Below are 17,793 nucleotides of genomic sequence, written 5' to 3' on the forward strand. Positions count from 1 at the left end.
GCTTCAAAACACAACAACAACAACAATTATGTTCTTTTTACTTTAATTTGGTCAAAACTCCATCCTTCTGCAGCTTAATTCATGTAGCTTAGTGTCAGAAAAAGATAACACTTCAGCTCCAGCTATATCCTTTACACAGCACATCTTCCTAATTGGCACTGTGCTTTGTTGTTAATCTTCAGTTACAACTCAGCCTTCATAATGGAATGATGACAATTTTAGGCTAAGTTAAAGTAAAAGGAGTATAGTAGGCTACATAGTCTTTCAAAGGTCATGCTCAATGCTTCCCAGGGTCAGACTTTTTTCACATGATGGCAGTTTTTCCAAGCTGCTCAGTAACCTTTCCAAGCTGCACAGTCTCCTGCAGCATTTCAGAAAGTTCTCCTATCAAGAAGTCTTTGATCAGGACAATTTCACAATTTCTTTTGAGATGAAACGTTTTGTTTTGTTTCATTTTTGAAGCTTCCAACAGGCTTTCATGCATCAGCCTTGGTCACCTAATGGCAGCTCTCCATGCTGCTTTACCTCAGGCAGCTTCCTTAATTATCTCTTATCATTGAGGTTACACTCAATGACCTTGTCCCAAATCTTTTTTTGGTCTACCTCTTGATACCCTACCCCTAACATTAACACTTCTCACTTTCTGCACCCAGTTATCATCCCCCATCCTCTCCACATGCCCAAACCATCTCAATATACCCCTTCTCATCACAACACCAATAGGCCTACACTCCAGTCCCATCCTACCTCTCAACTCTTCCATCGTAAACCTAGCTCCCCAGGCCTCGCACTCAGGGACGCACTGCACATCCACCTAATCACTGTCATTTCTGTACATTTGAGCCTATAAATATCCTATTCCTTTACTGCCCAGGTCTCACTAACACACAGCATTACACTTCTAAACAACTAGTGATAAAGTGACCTACAACCATATCAACCTGAAAGTCCAACATGGCAGGCAGCCTTTTGCTACAATTTGTGTGGAAAACTGATGAGCTTGTCTGAGTAATATCTTCAGAATCACACGTTTCTGTAACTTTTTAATTATCACTACCGGTATGAAATTTAGGTTACCGTACAGTTTACTGAGTGAAAAATACAATTCTGTTACATGCAAGGGTGCTCTCCTTCAATTTCATCAGGTTTTCAACAACTGCATAATTAAATCATGCTTTAGGGGATTTTATTGATGAGTTACCAGTATCTGCTGATTTTTGTTACTCCAGGGTGTGTGTGCCTAGTCCATAACATCCATGAAAAACAGGGTACGGCTGTACTCTGCCCAGTCACTTAGCAACACCACCTTCACACTCTCTACAGCTGTCACAGAGGCCAGGTGTCATGCTACCATCTCACCCACACACTGCTACCCAGGAGATTTCAAAGGAGCTACATTTTCCATTTTCTAAAAGGCTTTGGATCTAAGCATTTAGGTTCTGAGTCTGCAGTGTACCAAGTTAAGCTGACAACACACTCTTGTTCACTATTTTATTACCAGAGTCTGACAGTGTTCCCTGACCACCAGTACAGGTATTGATATTACAAGTTTATGGAAAGAGACGCCTTCATGCAGTGGCACCAATGTACAAATGAACAACTCTAATACCAAGTTATGCAAAAAATCCCTCAACTCCCTCCCTATCCCCAAAATGGAGGATGGTGGACTGCAAGATGGATGCAGCTTCAATCTGCAGTCCACCAGGTTCACAGTTCAGATAAGCCTGGGGTTGCAACTACTACTACTACTACTACTACCGGTACTATTTTTTTTTTTTTTTTTTTTTTCAAAAATCACCTCCATCCACTGGGGAATTATATTGTGAAGATCAAAACCAACCTTCCAAATACAGTTCACCATTTGGAGTTGTAATGTGAAGGTTAACATTAATCCGCATAGTACAATTGGTTGGCCCCAAGCACGCCAACAGCTGTGGTTACCAACCATCTACTATTACTATTATTATTTTATTTTATATTTATTGATATTACGGTATAAAAAAAGACATTAAACTGTTGAAGTCGCTGGTCTATGCGACTACTACTACTACTACCATACTACTACTACAACTAATACTACTACAGTACTACTACTATTACTATTACTACTGTACTACTGCTACTAAAGGTGGGCAAGGGGATTCCTACCAAAACAGTCCATCAATCATACCCCCAACTTTGAAGATGGGGAAAAAATGTGAAGTTAATACACAAAAAGAAGTCATGGCACATATACTGAATGACGGCAACAGTACAATGAGAAAACGTGTGCCAACTCAGAGAAATTTAATACAGTAATTGAACAACTGGGGAAGGGTAGTGGATGTTGGAGTGGCCCTGGTGAGAGAGGATAGTGTTTGGAAACTCCCTGTACTGTTGTTTGCAGATGATACTGTGTTGTTGAGTGAAGACGAAGGGGAGCTGCAAGGCGTGGTGGATGAGTTTGGGCGAGTGTGTAAGAAACGGAATCTAAAGGTGAATGTAGGGAAGAGTAAAGTGATGGTCTTTGAGAGAGGTGAAGTCAGTGAATGTACAGCGAGGTTGGATGGTGAGGAATTGGAAAATGTGAGTACGTTTAAGTACTTGGGTAGTGTGATGAGTAAGGATGGAGGTTTGGAGGGTGAAGTGCTTGAAAGGGTACAGCAGGGAAGAAAGGTTGCTCGTTCTTTGAAAGCAGTGATAAGAAACAGGGAAGTGAGCATGGAAGTGAAAAAGTTACTACATGACAGTATTGTGATACCAACTCTAACGTATGGAAGTGAAGCTTGGACGTTGTTGGAAGAACACAAGTCAAGAGTGAGAGCAGTGGAAATGAGTTATTTAAGAGGAGCCTATGGAGTCACGTGGAGAGACAGGCTGACGAATGAGGATATAAAGGAGTGTTGTGGTGTGGTTGTGGATGTACACTGAGGTGGTTTGGCCATGTGGAGAGGATGGAGGGTGAAAGACTGACGAAGAGAGTGTATGTGAGTGAGGTGGAGGAGGGAAGAGGGAGGGGGAGGCCGAGGATGAGATGGAGGGATGGGGTGGAGAGGTATATGAGAGAGGGGGGTGTGAGTTGGGAGCAGGGCAGTGAAATGGCGGGGGACAGGGCAACTTGGAGGCGATTTGTTTGTGGCCACCCCAAACAGGATTGAGGCATCTGGCAATAGATAGATAGATAGATAGAACAACTGAGATATGGGGGAGAGGCAGCTGTGAGTTATGGGAGGGCAACAAAAAGGAGGAGGACAAAGTGATGTGTAGGTGATTTGTTTGTGGTCATTCCATACAGGATTAATGCACACAGTTTTACCGGTACGGAAGATAAATGTACAGGATTGAAAAAGCGTATGATACAAAAGTTACTCCCATAAAATACAAAGGTGAGATTTGAATACTGCTAAAGTTAATGTGAAGGATGTCCTGGTTATGACCAAAAAATGCTTCAGATACCATAAGTCTGAAGGATGTCAAGGGTATGGCTGAGGGATGTGGCTTTCTTGGATACCTAAGGATGTCAAGATTGGTTTGTGCAATGCCTTGAATAATTTTACAGTACCTCATACCGTATCGAATATTACCGTACCAGGGTTATGCAATGCCTTGAAATGAGAGACTGACTAGAAAAATGTATGTGAGGTGGAGGGGGAGACCAAGATGGAGAGATGGAGTGGAGAGACATATGAAAGAAAGGGATACAAGCTGGAGGAAGGGCAACCAAACAGCAGACATCAGGGTCACATGAAGGCAATTCGTTTTTGACCTCTCCTTACAGGATTAAGGCATCTGGCTACAGAAACATAGACAGATGGATAATAAAGGTAGTTTGTGCAATGCCTTAAAATATTCTCACCCACTATTACCAAGGTTAGGACCACAGGATACAGTACCAGAGTTAGGAATTACAACTGACAAGGTTACATCGGAAGAATGCCGAAGTTACAACAGGATACTGTAATTCCAAGGTTACTGACATCCTAAGAAGCCTAGGCTTATAAATGAAGGATGTCGCTTTCTGGATTAGGTTAGGTTCTATGTTAGTTTGGCTTTTCTAATGTCAATATGCAGCCACCACCCTTCTCTGCTACAGTATCAACACAAAATACAACTCACAAACAATTCACTCAGCCCGCACTATGTTGCATCCCACACATCACATCACATCACATTAACTCATCACACTCACTGCATGTACCACACCACCACAATACAGACATTCCTTCACAATAACCTCAAAAAAAAAAAGACCTCTGGGAGCGTCCAAAGTCGCTGATTTCCTGCAGTCCACTGGGTTTACAAAGAGATGAGCCTGCAATAATAACAGAAATCTCCATATGTGCACAACCCAGCGAAAAACAAAAAAGGGTCACTCCACTTTCAGTTTTACGACTTTCTAGCTCTCACCACACAGAAACTTTGCTTAGGTTGTCCTTTTTTTGTCTTCCTCATACCATATACTGGTATCCATATGTGCACACCATAGATCAAAAATTTTCATTCCATTTTACATTCATAATTTTCAAACTTTACCACTTAGACAACGGCTAGATAGACAGACCACTAACACACTGCTCACGTTTTCCTTTTTCTTCATTTTCCTTTACTGTATCCACAATGTGCACATCCACCTTGAAAAGTTTCATTCCCCTTTTCAGTTTTATAACTTTCTTGCTTCCAAAACACTGAAACTTTGCCCATGATTTCATTTTTCTTCATTTTCATACATCCATCCGTAAGCGCAACACTTGACTCACACTAACAACTTTTCAGGATGCATGTGTATCAAATATCTGAAAACTTTGCTTGGATTTTCACCTAGCCATTACTTCTTCTATTTAATATTTGGTAAAGATGCATCAGATTTTCAACCATTTTAGCTTTCCATCACTTTTAAAGGTCAGTCCTCTCATTCCGACATGATCTGGGTCCATGTACGGTATTTCAACCTACCATCACTTTTATTTTAAATTTTGTCAAGTTGCTTCATATTTTCAACCATTCTAGCTTCCCATCACTTCACACTGCCAGTAATCTCACTGTCACATGCCTGAGCTCCACATTTTTTCCTGATTTTCAAAGCACTTCTCACTGTTCATGATGCCTAGTCTCTGTCATACGAACATATCTTAGTACAGTATTCTAATCTTGCTATCACTAGATTTGATTTAAATTTGGAAATATCTCTAGTAGTACAGAGGTTAGTAATAATACAGTAATAATAATAATAATAATAATAATAATAATAATAATAATAATAATAATAATAATACCAGTAATAATAATAATAATAATAATAATAATATCAGTAATAATAAGAGTAATGAAAACATTCATAAGCTATTATTACTATTATTATTATTTACAGTAGCTACCGTATATACCTGTATACTAAGCAGCTAGCCTATATCTAACTCCTTCAGTTCAACAGGCCTCTCCTAAACTGTATATCTATCGCAAAACCCACTTATGGTACAGAAATAATACGCAAAATGTATCTAGGGAGTAAAGGGGTTAACCTTATATGACTAGCCTATTTCGATATCTGATAAATCTTCTTTATAAACAAGTTTACAAATCTTATCAACAACTAGACAATAGCTACTGTGAAGGTTTGGTGTAAAAGAAGGAAAATTCAGTGCCAAGCTAAACTAGGAAATTACTATGCAACAAAAATTAATATTACCAGCAAAAAAAAAAAAAAAAAAATCACAGAAGACTAATTAATAAATACGATTAGGAAGCGTTATGAGGAACACACTGAGGTGGTTTGGCCATGTGGAGAGGATGGAGGGTGAAAGACTGACGAAGAGAGTGTATGTGAGTGAGGTGGAGGGGGAAAGAGGGAGGGGGAGGCCGAGGATGAGATGGAGGGATGAGGTGGAGAGGTATATGAGAGAGGGGGGTGTGAGCTGGGAGCAGGGGAGTGAAATGGCGGGGGACAGGGCGACTTGGAGGCGATTTGTTTGCGGCCACCCCAAACGGGATTGAGGCGTCTGGCAATAGACAGATAGATAGATTAGGAATAGAAAGATTACTGTAATATAAGAGTAAAATTCAGGATAAGATGGTGTCAATGCTTATACCAGCCAAAAATGGAAGACAAATTCTGTATACTATGGGGAAACTGACCCCTGAAAAGCCTTTTTTTTTTAATACAAGGAAGAAAGAACCAAAGGCCAGAACCCCACAAGATCATTCTCTTCAAGAAAAAATAAAAACAAGATACAATAACAGACAGCCAAACTGAAGATCTGTTTACTTTGAGATGCACTTCAGTAAAACAGAAACGAACATTTTCAAAGGTCAACCCAGCCACCAGACACTGAAATTACTACTGTTTATCACTGAATACTTTCTCATGTATTGGCATCCCTCATGAATGCAGATGCTCCTGTCAGTGTTCTAATGCACCTATGTTCAAATAAACTACTGGCAACCTATATAACTTAAACTAACCTACCCTAACTGAGCCTTGCCTAACCTAACCTAACCCATTCCAGCCCAACCTAGCCAAGCCTAACCTAACCCAAGCCAAACCAACCTAGCCTAGCCATCTAACCTAACCCAGCCCAGCCTATCCTATCCTAATCTAACCCAGTCTAGCCTGGCTATCTAACCTAACCCAACCTAGTCTATGCTAATGTAACCCAATCTAGTCTATCCTAACCTAACACAACCTAGCCAATCCTAACCTAACACAACCTAGCCAATCCTAACCTAACACAACCTAGCCAATCCTAACCTAACACAACATAGCCAATCCTAACCTAACACAACATAGCCAATCCTAACCTAACACAACATAGCCAATTCTAACCTAACACAACCTAGCCAATCCTAACCTAACACAACATAGCCAATCCTAACCTAACCTAACCTTGCCAATCCTAACCTAACTCAACCTAGACAAGACAAACCTAACCCAACCTTGCCTACCCTAACCTAACCTAACTTAACCCAATACAACCCAACCCAACCTAACCTAACCCAACCTAACCTAACCCAACCTAACCTAACCCAACCCCATCCAGCCTAGCCTAGCTGCCTAACCTAACTTACCCTAATCACACCCAACCTAACTGCTACACAGCTGTCAAGACAAAACCACAAGCTGCCTGAGCCACACTTTATTTACTACACAAGTATTATAACTACATTTACGACAAGTGAATACAGAACTTGCATAAAACTACATAAACTAAATGGAGAACATAGTAATTTCAGTTTCCATTAGTTTGGTGTAATTTTGAAATGCTAAAAAAATCATGTAAACTAACAGGAAATGAACTTGGTGAAAAAGCTTTACCTGGCAACGCACTTTGGCAAAACTTTATTAACCCATTAACTGTTCCTGGTGGTTTTTTGGAGGTGTCTGTGGTGCGCAGATATAGGGGTAAAAATGAAATTTCCCAAAGGCCAAATTCTGTCTTAGGAATTGAGAGAACACATGGCAAAGTATATAGTAATGAAATACTAGCTCAATATTTACCTTGGTAAAGCCATGGATGAACATCAAAGTGTCTGATTCCCTATTGGAATGTATGGCTTTTGTTTTCTTTTTCGGTTTCAATTTTGAAGGCTCCAACATGCTTGCATGGGTTGGCCTTGGTCACCATGGCACTATATTCGAAATTCACCTGCCCAGCCAGGGCTGTATTGAGCACTCGCACTTGGAACAGCCCAGGCTGTATAGTACAGTTAACGGGTTAATGTTAGCCTGATATCACTGTTTACTTCATATACACATGTGTCCCAGCTGTCTCCCAAACCCCAAAAGGAGGATGGTGCACTGCTGGAGAGACAACTTCAGCCTGCAGTCCACTGGGTTCACATTCAGTTAAACCTGGGGATACTACACCAACAACAACTACTATTACTACTATTACTTCATATACACAAAACATTATGGTATCAGGCATAAAAATCTTAAAAATGTGCCATTCAAAGACATATATTATCCTACAATCTACAGCAACTCGCGGAAGTAAAATCTCGATCAACCCAACTCGCACTGTATGTACCATATCATGTACTTAATAAATCACTTTTACAGTTACAAAAGTACTTCCCCAATCATCACAATACCTGCCTGACAATAAATACTTCGGGCATGGCATCCAGGCCTGAGAATTAATATAAAAACACAAGCATTGGTTTCAGCCCAATACATGTAACAAGCAGGAGTCGTTTATTAATTACCTTCTTTTTTCCTTGGGGGACGCTTGATGGCCCTTTTGTCGCTTCTTATTTTGGGGCATTTTCCTTATGTTCCTCACAGCACCCAGCAGTCTCAGGTCACTGCTGAGGAAAGGGGTGGGTGAAAGAAACGTTTATTATGACGGTGCGGCCACTCTCACAAATGTTTTGTGTGTGATGTCAGATTCCAATAATGTTTAGAATTACAGAGCGATTTGGGACTAAGAAATACAATTCGCAGTTTAATACAAATTCTCGCAATAAAAATTATTATAACATATACTTAACGCTGGTTACCCATATAAATAAAAATGTGGTTTACTTCCTTTTACAAGACTACAATCTCCGTTTTTGAGTTTTGGAACGCTTCTGGTGACCAAAACAAAACACATTCATGTCATTTATGAGGAGAATATTAGCTAAAGTGATGAAATTAATTTTATATCCATATATTATTTTTGTCCATTGTCCAGTCAGACAATACAACATTTTATCTCAACTGCTGTAATAGTAAGAAATTATACCCATCATCATGATAATTATTGTCATTTAATTTCTTATAGTTTAATAGCTATATCGAACATTATCCACATGTTTTGTGTTATCATCGTAACAACACAGAAGTTATCATAATCGCGTACCCCGACTGTACTGTTCTTAAAGAAAACGATAATCAATGGGTAACTTACCTCTTATCTCGAATGTTCTGCGATAAGTGGTAACTTAACCGTAACCTTGACAGTAGAGATAATAATAGAGAGAAACTACGAAGAAAAAAAATGAAACGGGAATTAATATGGATATAGGAAATGAAATATACCATGTCATAATACACTTGCCAAGGTATTCTAGACTGTACCCGAGGTTGGTCTAGATCCACTCCCAAATTTTGCTGCGTGATGGTACAGAATTTCTTTATTTTCCAGTATGTATGGGGATAAAATCGAGTGTGCGGATCAAACTTTCAAGTGGTATGGTGGTACAATTGGTGGAATGGTGTGATGCATATTGTGGTGTGGCCAATAGTGGTGTGGTGTGGATGATGTGGTGTGGTATAATGTAGTGTGGTGTGGTGTAAAGGTATGGGAAGGCATTTCACTGGGAATGAAGCATAATAACTTTACCTAAAACCACTAGTAGCTGACCTCCAAATAATTACTGCTAAACATGCAAAGTATACAAATATATGAGCATTTTAGCTTTAACCAAATTTCCTTTAAAGGTAACACTCAACCATCGCAAGGATTTGCTCTGAAAAATTATCCCTCCCCCCTCAAAGACTATTCCCAGACGCCCTCGCACCCCCCCCCCTTCATACGCCTGTGTGGTATGGTGTGGTATATTGGAGTGTGGTGTGATGGAGTGGGGTGAGGCGCGGTGAGATGTGGTGAGATGTGGGAGTATGGTATGGTGTAGTGTAGTATGGAATGGTATGGTATGGTGTGGTGTGGTATGGTATGGTGTGGTGTGGTGTGGTATGGTATGGTATGGTGTGGTGTGGTATGGTGTGATATGGTATGGTGTGGTGTGGTATGGTATGGTATGGTGTGGTGTGGTATGGTATGGTGTGGTATGGTATGGTGTGGTATGGTGTCGTATGGTATGGTGTGGTGTGGTATGGTGTCGTATGGTATGGTTTGGTGTGGTATGGTGTGGTGTGGTATGGTATGGTATGGTGTGGTGTGGTATGGTGTGGTATGGTGTGGTGTGGTATGGTATGGTGTGGTGTCGTATGGTATGGTATGGTGTGGTGTGGTTTAGTATGGTATAGTGTGGTGTGGTGTGGTATGGTATGGTGTGGTATGGTATGGTGTGGTGTGGTATGGTGTCGTATGGTATGGTTTGGTGTGGTATGGTGTGGTATGGTATGGTGTGGTGTGGTATGATATGGTGTGGTATGTTGTGGTGAGGTATGGCATAGTATGGTGTGGTGTGGTATGGTATGATGTGGTATGGTGTGGTATGGTATGGTATGGTGTGGTGTGGTGTGGTATGGTGTGATGTGGTGTAATGGATAGTCAAATGAAAAACTGAATGGTAACCAAGGAGATTCGTTCCTACCTCCTCCATGCTAAGTGCTGGAGATGGACGCGTTCCTGTGGTGGCACTACCGTACTACAACTACTACTGCTACTACCACGATTACTACTACTATTACTACCGCTACTATTATCATCACTACTACTACTACTACTACTATTACTACTACTATTACTACTGCTATTGCTACTGTTACTACTACTACTACAATTACTTCTACTGCAGCTCCTATTGCTACTACTATGACTACTACTCCTATATTACTTTTTTTTTTAAGCTCACCTCCATGCATTTGGGGACTATATTGCGAAGATCAGCATCAGCCTTTATAATACAGTTCGCCTTTTGGAGTTGTAATGTGAAGGTCCTCATATTACAATCCTTTGGCCCCAAACACGCCAGCCACTGTGCTCACCACTCATACACTACTACTTTTATTGCTTTATTGTTTTCATTAACATTACAGTGCTACTAAAGGCATTAGTCTATTGGAGTCGCTGGTCTATGCGAGTCGACCACAGTAGCTTCGTAATCCATACCCATCTGAGAGACGGGCTTGAGAGCTGATGATCTTGTGCCCCTGAGCCATAGGAGTGCAGACCTCACAAGGGAGAATGACAGTCGACATCTCATCCAGGCCATAATAGAACTCTGGGGTTGGCACTTCTCAGAAAGAACCTCTGCCAGTCTCGGGTAGAATCTCACCGCCTCTGGACCCATCCCACCATCAGTGATGTCAACACAAGAGCAGTGAATCGACTGTGGTCCACATGCTGGATCCTTTCTTGATATATATATATTTTTTTTTTTTCATTCCAGTTGTGTGAGCCTCGAAAGACAGTTCGCTGCCATAGGATCAAAATTTATATCCTAATGTCGAAGAACGCATACCAGGCCCGTAGCCGGGGGGAGGGGGGTGGAGAGCGTTGACACACCTCCGCCCCACCTGCCGAAAGGTTCACTTTCTCACTTTTTTTTTTTTTTTAATACCAGTGCAAGAAGATACGTTACTCTTCGTTGTTCAGAAATTCTGTGGTGGTTCTCAACGTCGCTGCTGCATACACCCAGAACCTCATGGCAAGCACGCAGCACACCTTTGACCAGCCGGCTGCTATGCAAGTCCAGATTCAGCAGAAAACGACCCTCCCTCTCCCCCCTTTTGAAAAGTCTGGCAAAGGGCCCGCGGCTTCTGCCCACATGACCAAAAACCTCGAGCACTGACATCCACTCTTGCATCATTTGAAGTGTTTGCTGTTCTGTGGATGAAGTGCTCACCGCGTACAGGGAGCAGAGCTGGCTCTATGGTGACCTAATGACACTTTCCTGTAGCATTTTTGCAATGGGACCACATACTTCATCAGGCTGAATGCACACAAAGCCCCCCTTCTTGCAAACTATGTTCATCATGTCGAATACACATAAACCATCTCTTCTTGCAAACCAATCATGGTTCACATAAAAAAAACAACGCCACAGGCACACTGTCGAGGCGGCTCTCTATTGGTGAAGGGGTAAGAGTGGTGTGGTGTAAAGTGGTATGGTGTGTGGTGTAGGGGAGAGGGTGGTGTGTGGTTGTGACGTAGGGGTAAGAGTGATGTGGTATGGTGTGTGGTGTAGGGGTGAGAGTGGTGTGGTGTGTGGTGTAGAGTGGTATCTAGTAGTAGCTGGGGACGCTCACCATCCACTTACTCGATGTAGTGCTGCCCTGGGGTGACTGCCCTTTCCTCTCTTCTTTCCTTCTTTCCTTTCTTCCTCTTGTCTTTTTTACCTTTCCTCTTCCTTCTGTCTATGAGTGACTCTACACTAGTGACAAGCCAAATGGTTTCCTATACACCAGGAAACCATTTACTGCGCTGGGTGGAAACCATATAACCAAATTATGACGCCTGGTGGTTTAGTGGGTAATTACAGCACTCCAGTCAGTGAAGGTTTATATCCAAGGGGTCGTTGGATTGCTCACGTAGTGCCACTCAGGGATGAGTGAGGCTGGTCACTCTCATCTAAAATGTCAGAACCAACTTGCCTAGCCTCGGGCTCCTTAGCTCCTCATGAGGCAGCACAGGACTGGTTGATGTATTATATATATATATATATATATATATATATATATATATATATATATATATATATATATATATATATATAATATATATATAATATATAAAATATATATATATATAATATATATATATATATATATATATATAGATAGATAGATAGATAGATAGATTTTATGTGTGTGTGTGTGTGTGTGTGTGTGTGTGTGTGTGTGTGTGTGTGTGTGCGCGCGCGCGCGCGCGCATATAAAGTGCATTTAATTTAGGCCGATAAAAACCCTTAACCCTTTTTAGCTGTGTTGGTGGCTATGTGTTGGTAGTGTGACGGGGCGATTTGTCTAGTACTGTAATCAAGAACACTTTATACCTGCTTCTTCACCAAGGCTCAGTGAATTACATACAACCAAAACTTAGTATACAAGTTGTGAGATTGTGCCTGTTGTGTCAGGTGAAAACAGACCGACTATAGCCGTTCGTGCTTTGAGGTCTTGGTGGAGCCGGGATGACACACCAAGATCGCAGGCATCGTATCGGTACCACATTATTCTTAACATCTGAGACGAGAATAATGATGTCCAAATATTTGTTGGTGCGGATATGTTGGAAAGCATTTGGAGAAAGACTTTGAGGTGGTTTGGCCACCTGAAGAGAATGGAGAATGAAAGAGTGACCAGGAAAGTGTGAGTGAGGTGGAGGGGGAGGGGAAGGCAGGCTATCCATCTAATAAACCCAGGCGCCATAATCCAGTAAGGGGTGGCCGTTTGTCTTTGAGTTAGCTGTTTTTCGTGAAGGGGCATTAACTCTCCGCCAACCCACTTGCTGACAAGTAGGGAACACGTGTGGGTTGGTTATATGGTTACCACCCATCTTTGTAAATGGTTTCCTGGTTTACAGGAAACCACTAGACTTGTCACTCAATGTAAAGCCACCTGAAAAGAAAAAAAAAAAGGGTAATGAAAAGTGAGGAAAGATGGAAGAAATATGGGAAGATAGGAGGGCAGGCACAGAAAAAGACAATGATGAAGGTGAAGGAAGAAACAGGTAGCACCACACTAAATGAGTGGATGATGGTCGCCACCACCTACCAGCTTGCGTACAACCGCTGATTGCTGTCCCACCAGTTAATGATACCGTGCCTTCTCTAGAGGAAATAAAGAAGGCAGTGGATAGGGTGAAACGTGATGGAGCAGCTGGTGTTTGTGGCATCCCGGCAGAACTGATCTAAGATGAGGGTGAAGCCATGATCAGGGCAGTACATGCAGTCACAGAAGCCATCTTGCAGTGGTATATATCACTCCTCCTGACTGGACAAGGGGTTTGGTTACCCATATGTGGAAAGTGAAAGGAGGCCAGCATGACTGTAGTAACTACCGTGGTATAACAGTGCTCAGTGTGCCAGGCAAGATTCTTGCTGTCTCTTGATGGCTATATAGGACCATTTTCTAAAGTTTCAGAGGCCCGAACAATCCGTATTCACACCCAACAAGTCTACAGTTGACCACATCCCAGCATGTCGAGTTCTCACACTGAGTATCAATAAGGTCTGCCTGCAGCCTATGTGAAGCTCAAGAAGATGTTTGACTCAGTAACTTGGAAATACTGTGGGATCTCATGGGACTCCATGGGATCTCCACAAGGGTAATCTGACTGACTGCTGGCCTGTATTCAAACACTAAGAGTGTTACCAAGTATGGAGGAGGAATACCCGACTTCTTCCCAGTAGGTACTGTGCGGGTAAGGGGATGAGTCTGTTATGATGTGGCAGGGGTAAACCAGCTCTGCTGTCGGGCCCTGCTGCGGATGTCACTGATTGCATTGCACAGTTGACCCTTGTGCGGTGTGGTGCGGTGAGGATCTGTCCGTTCTCCCCTTTGGGGCTAAGATGCGAATGAATGTGTTTGAATGGATGAGTAAATGGGGAGTGTGTCGTCCTGTCTCGGCTACCTCCCTTTCCTTGGGGGAAGCAGCCTAGGTATATAGATAGATAGATAGATATTGATGTAAGACAAGGATGTGCCTTGCACCCTAGCTTTTCAGCAAGTGGTCTTTGGCCCAGCTGTGAGTCAGTCACTATGGAGTGTCAACTGGGAATTTCAGTGTTACTGACCTCGACTTTGCTGATGATGCAATTATCCTAAAGGAGTCGCTGGAGATATTACTGAGTATCCTCGAGGAATTTCATGAGAATCAGAAGCCACTGGGATCAAAGATCTCTTGGACCAAGCCCAAGGTCCAGGCATTTGGTGGCTTGTTGGATGAAGCAGTTCACTCTATCCAAGCATGTGATGAGAACGTGGAAGTCTTGGAAAGATGCACGTACAGGACTTATCTTGGTAGTGTGGTTAATAACAACGGTAGGTTAGACGATAAGATTTCCCTTCGCACTGCTCCGGCCTATGAGGCTACGAATTAAATCAACTCAGGTATTTGGCGTTGTTATTTGTTTAGGACAAAAATTCGCATCGCCAGGTCTCTGGTGCTCCCTGCCTTAAACAGTAACTTGAAGTGGTGAACTGACTCCTTTGGTACTTTGTAGGATGATGCCTTTGCAGGACCAAGGGATATCGATAAAATGTTTATACTGTGGGTGGTGTGCCTGGGCACGTAACGAGTGATTACTCCATGAGACTTGAGTCGAGGCCTATTACCTACATAATACGTCAGACCCAACTCCAGTTTTATAGACACGTGGCCCGCTTTCCTGAGGCTTACCCTGCCCAGGACCCATATACATACATATGGGTCCTGACCCTGCCCACAGGATGATCACAGTTAGCCCGGGGTGAAGGAGACCAAGGGGATGGCCACGGAACTTACGGCAAGAGGAGGTTGATCGTTCCTGTAAAATGATACTTAGAGGGGAAATAAACTCTGCCTGGAAAGCTGCACGAAAGGGCTCTTGTTGGTGGAGTCGGAGAGTGACAGGCTATGCGCTCCTCGGCGTTTAGCCCATGTGAATTAATAAATGAATAAATGAGGAGGGATGGTGCGAAAAGAAGAGAGGACAGCCTCAGGATGGAGGACAGGGTGACATGCTGACGATTCAGTTGTGGCCACCCTTTCTAGGATTAAGACGTCTGGCTACAGAGGAACATACAGATATATCAAGAAACCAATTTTTAAGTTTCACCGTGCGAATGTCTCTGACACATAAGTTATCCATCGAAAAAATGCGCAAGGTTTTCTATGACCGAAAAAATCACAATAATAAAAGTATTAGGAAAGTTCGATCATACAGAATATTCGATTTATATTAAGGAAAATCAATCAATAATTTAAAGATCAATGCAGCGCCAGAGAGAGGCAAATTAACAATATAGCAAGACTGTGTTGGGATGCTGAAGCGCCTCCATGTTTGTTTGCGTTGTGTTCGTTCCTCATGATACTGCCTGTGTCACGAACAGTGTCGTTTTGGGGTGTTAAATGTGATTGCCATAGCTTTTAGTGTTAATCAAATGATTATTCAGTGAACGATGAATATATCTGTGAGTAATCAGGGGACAACGTGACTCATATACTGTAAAATCCACCGTACAGGTAAGTGTTGCAGGTTACTCTCGCAACCCTTATATTATTGAACGGAGTGGCTTTCTGGCCGTACGTCATGGCAGGGTATATGCAGGCGTGTACTGGCCCCTGAGTCCTTAATAACCAGGAAGTACACGTAATGATGTGACTTAAAGCACGTAAATTGCCGGCCCTGTCACGGCATTTACCAAGGTTGTTGACAAGCTGGCAGTAGGTGGCCTGACGGTACGGCTGAATTATTAACTCCTTCAGTCTGGGGAGAGTGAGAGACTGACTTGGAGAGTGTATGCGAGTGAGGTGGAAGGGGAGACCAAGGATGAGATGAAAGGATGGAATGGTGAGGTAAATGAGAGGGGTGTGTGAGGTGGAGGGATGGCAGCCCAGTGGCAGAGGACGGGATGGTTGCTGTACAGTATTTCGTTTCTGCCTGTGGCCACCTCTTATGGCATTAAGGCATCTGGCAAAAAGTAGAATCCAGGGATGTAATTCAATTTTATTACTTGCTCTCTCCTGGTGATTTTAGTGTTAGGGAGAATTTTTTATTTGGAGGCATTACATCTGGCGCTGATAATCCTCTTCACTTCAAAATATCCTTCCCATTTTGAGGAAAACCTAATCACCTGGTGGCACCAAGAAGAAAATAAGAATATCATTGGGTTGTAGAGGTTAATACTGAGTGCAGCAGTGTAGCCTATACTGGTAAGCAAGCCTCCTGCTTTTGAAGGTTCCTTATGGTATACCTGTTTAAATCAGCATAGCAAATTAGCCCGTGTTGTATAAATTATTCCAGGTGGTGGCGACCATCATCCACTCACTTGATGTAGTGCTGCCTACTTCTTCCTTAGCCTTTATCATTCTTTTTCTGTGCCTGTCGTCCTCTCTTCCTATTTCTCCCATCTCTCTTGTCACTTATTCCATTTCTTTCCTTTACAGGTGGCTTTACATTGAGTGACAAGCCAAATGGTTTCCTGTAAGCCAAGAAACCATTTACAACGCTGGGTGGTAACCATATAACCAAATCATATGTGCTCCCTACGTGTCAGCAAGTGGGTTGGTGGAGGGTTAGTGCCCCTCCCCGTAAAACAAATAACCCAAAGTCAAATGGCCACCCTTTACGGGATTATGGCGTCTGGCAATAGATAGATAGATAGATAGATACTGAAGAGGGAGGGCAGCATAAAGGCAGAAGACAGGCTGATGTATCATTAATAAAGGCTCCAACCTGCTTGCATGCATCGGCCTTTGGTTACCAAATGGGATCTTTCCACACTGCTCAGTTTCTGGCAGTCGCCCTGTTTGGTCCCTTGTCCCAGAGGTCACTCCATATGACCTCATCCCAGGTTTTTCTTTTGGTCTGCATCTCGCAACCCTACCCCCAACGTTCACACTTTTCTCTTACACCCAACTGTCATCCTCCTTCCTCTCCACATGCCCAAACCATCTTGTCTGTCACTCCTCATCAAAACACAAATACACTCCAGTCCCATCCTTCTCAGTTCATCAGTCACAATCCTAGCCCCACCAGGCCTAACATTCAAGGACGCACTACACATCCATCTAATCATTGTCATATCTGTACATTTGAGCCTGTGAATATCCTCTCCTGTCCTGCCTAGGTCTCTCTTTCTCTCTCTCTCTCTTTCTTTCTCTTTTGACTGCCCCTAGTGGGAATTAAGGTATTGGTGATAGAAAGCTGTTTTGGGCCTGAATGGTGAGTGAATGAGAGTTTGGTCCTTATAGTTAGACAGACTTTTGCTAGTTCTCCATATACCATACAGTGTTTTTCCTTGCTCTCGGGACATTGCTTCATTCCACTCTTAGGTGAGAAAAGAGGTGTGGTTTGTGATGTATGCCAGTAGCTAGATCTCTGCCAAGCAGGCTTTTTCATGCTCTTTGAATCTAAGCATACCTCACCCCATCCTTGGGTGGGAAAATGGGTCTGGATGATGATGATGATGAGTTATGTCTCTTAGTTGAGAGAACCATGCTT

This window comes from Coenobita brevimanus, chromosome 116 (assembly GCF_032717465.1).
Source record: "Coenobita brevimanus isolate Jiangsu-jjx chromosome 116, ASM3271746v2, whole genome shotgun sequence".
Taxonomy (NCBI): Eukaryota; Metazoa; Arthropoda; class Malacostraca; order Decapoda; family Coenobitidae; genus Coenobita; species Coenobita brevimanus.